General features: G+C 44.5%; 1 pseudogene; it reads left to right on the forward strand.

Moving 5' to 3' along the window:
* Positions 1–535: 535 nt before the first annotated feature.
* Positions 536–2,168, forward strand: LOC126515048 (stress-induced-phosphoprotein 1-like; annotated as a pseudogene).
* Positions 2,169–2,502: the final 334 nt, after the last annotated feature.

Here is a 2,502-nt window from a genome sequence, read left to right on the forward strand (position 1 = left end):
CTGAGAAAATCAACAAAATAGTCTAACCTTATACAAACTAACCAAAAAACAGAGAGAGAATATCCAAATTAACAAAATCAGAAATGAAGAGGGGACCATAACAACAGACACAGAAGAAAACCAAAGAATCATCAGATCATATTTCAAAAACCCATATTCCACAAAATTGAAAGCTTAAAGGAAATGGACAATTTTCTGGATAAATATAATTTAACAAAATCAAATCAAGACTAGATAAACAAATTAAATAGACCTCTAACTGCTAAGGAAATAGAAACTGTCATCAAAAGTCTAAGCCCATGACCAGATGGTTTCAGTGCAAAAATCTACAAGATTTTTGAAGAATTAATACCAATACTCCTCAAATTGTTCCACACAATAAAAACAGAAGGAACATTACCAAACTCTTTTTACGAGGCTCCAATTACCCTGATGCCCAAACCACACATGGACATTACTAAGAAAGAGAAATACAGTACAGCAGTTGGGAATGTAGGGTGAACGAATTCTATTCAACCAAGTTCCAGGCCTGGCTATGGAGCAGGTAAATGAGCTAAAGTAGGGCAATAAGGCCCTGAGTGCTGGGAACATCCATGATGCCTTAAAGTGCTATTCTGAGGCATTTAATCTAGATACCCAGAGCCATGTGCTCTATAGCAATAGCTCTGCAGCCTATGCCAAGAAAGGAGACTATCAAAAGGCCTACGAGGATGACTACAAGACTGTTGACCTGAAGTCTAACTGGAGCAAGGGCCATTCAAGAAATGCAGCAGCCCTTGAGTTCCTAAACCAGTTTGATGAAGTCAAACTAACCTATGAAGAGGATTTAAAATCTGAAGCAAATCACCTCAAGCTCAAGGAGAGTTTGCGGAACATGGAGGCCAGGTTGGCAGAGAGGAATTTCATGAATCCTTTCAACTTGTCTAATGTGTGCCAAAAGTTGGAGAATGATCCCAGGACAAGGACACTGCTCAATGACCCTCCCTACTGGGAACTCATAGAACAGCTAGGGAATAAACTTTAGACCTGGGCGTGAAAATTCAACATCCACGGAGCATGACTACATTCAGTGTCCTCCTTGGGTGTGATCTGAGCAGTATGGATGAAGAGGGAGAGGCAGGAGCACCCCACCCCCACCTGCTCCCGAACAGGAAGCCAAGCCAGAACCAATGGAAGAAGATCTTCCAGAGAATAAAAAACATGCACTGAAAGAAAAAGAGATGGGAAATGATGCCTACAAGAAGAAAGATTTTGACAAGGCCTTGAAGCATTATGACAAGGCCAAGGAACTGGACCCCACCAATGACTTACATATCTAATCGAGCAGCTGTGTACTTTGAAAAAGGTGACTACAACAAATGCTGGAAGCTATGTAAGAAGGTGGTTGAAGTGGACAGAGAGAACCAAGAGGACTACCACAGATTGCCAAAGCTTATGCCTGAATTGCCAATTCCGATTTCAAAGAAGAAAGGTATGAGGTTGCTATCCATTTCTACAATAAATCTCTGGCAGAGCAGGGAACAGAGATGTGCTCAAAAAGTGCCAGCAGGCAGAGAAAATTCTGAAGAAGCAATAGTGAGTGGCCTACATTAACCCTGACTTGGCTTTGGAAGAGAAGAACAAGGGCAATGAATGCTTCCAGAAAGGGGACTACCCTCTGGCTATGAAGCCCTATACAGAAGCCACTAAATGGAATACAAGGGATGCCAAAGTCTACAGTAACTGAGCTGCCTGCTACACCAAGCTCCTGTTGCTTCAGCTGGCACTCAGAGACTGTGAGGAGTGCTTCCAGATGGAGCCAACCTTCATCAAGGGTTACACATGGAAAGCAGCCACTCTGGAAGCCATGAAGGACTGTACAAAGGCCATGGATGTGTACCAGAAGGCACTAGACCTGCACTCCAGCTGTAAGAAGGCAGCAGATGGTTACCAGCACTGTATGATGGCACAGTACAACAGACATGACAGCCCTGAGGATGTGAAGCAGCGGGCCATGGCTGACCATGAGGTGCAGCAGATTATGAGTGGCCCAGCCATGAGACTCATCCTGAAGCAGATGCAAAAGGACTCCCAGGATCTGAGCGAACACTTAAAGAAGCCTGTAATAGCACAGAAGATCCAGAAGCTGATGGATGTGGGTCTGATCGCAATTCGGTGATAACTTGCTTTTCCCCTCTTCCTTTCACCAATGTGGAAAGGTGAGCTAGGATGATACGGAGCAGCATTAGGTGCCGGGGGGAGGGGGAGGGAGGCTTATCTTTATATTTATACGTGCCTGCAAGGAAGACAGACTCATCCAGTGCCACTTTGGGCCCTCTCCGCACATGCATGGTCTCTTCACTGCCGCTGTCGAGTATCCTTCTCTGCCCTACCCAAACCTGTTATTGTCTCGGCAGTTCCCCTATAGTTGGTTATTATCTATTTGAGGCAGGGGGTATATATGGGGTGTGGTTATTCTTCCCAAGTTTGGGTCCCAGCTATCTTCACTTGTTGTTACTCCAT

The sequence above is a fragment of the Alexandromys fortis genome, unplaced genomic scaffold (genome assembly GCF_014885135.2).
Source record: "Alexandromys fortis isolate MF-2015 unplaced genomic scaffold, M_Fortis_MF-2015_v1.1 scaffold_147, whole genome shotgun sequence".
Lineage (NCBI taxonomy): Eukaryota > Metazoa > Chordata > Mammalia > Rodentia > Cricetidae > Alexandromys > Alexandromys fortis.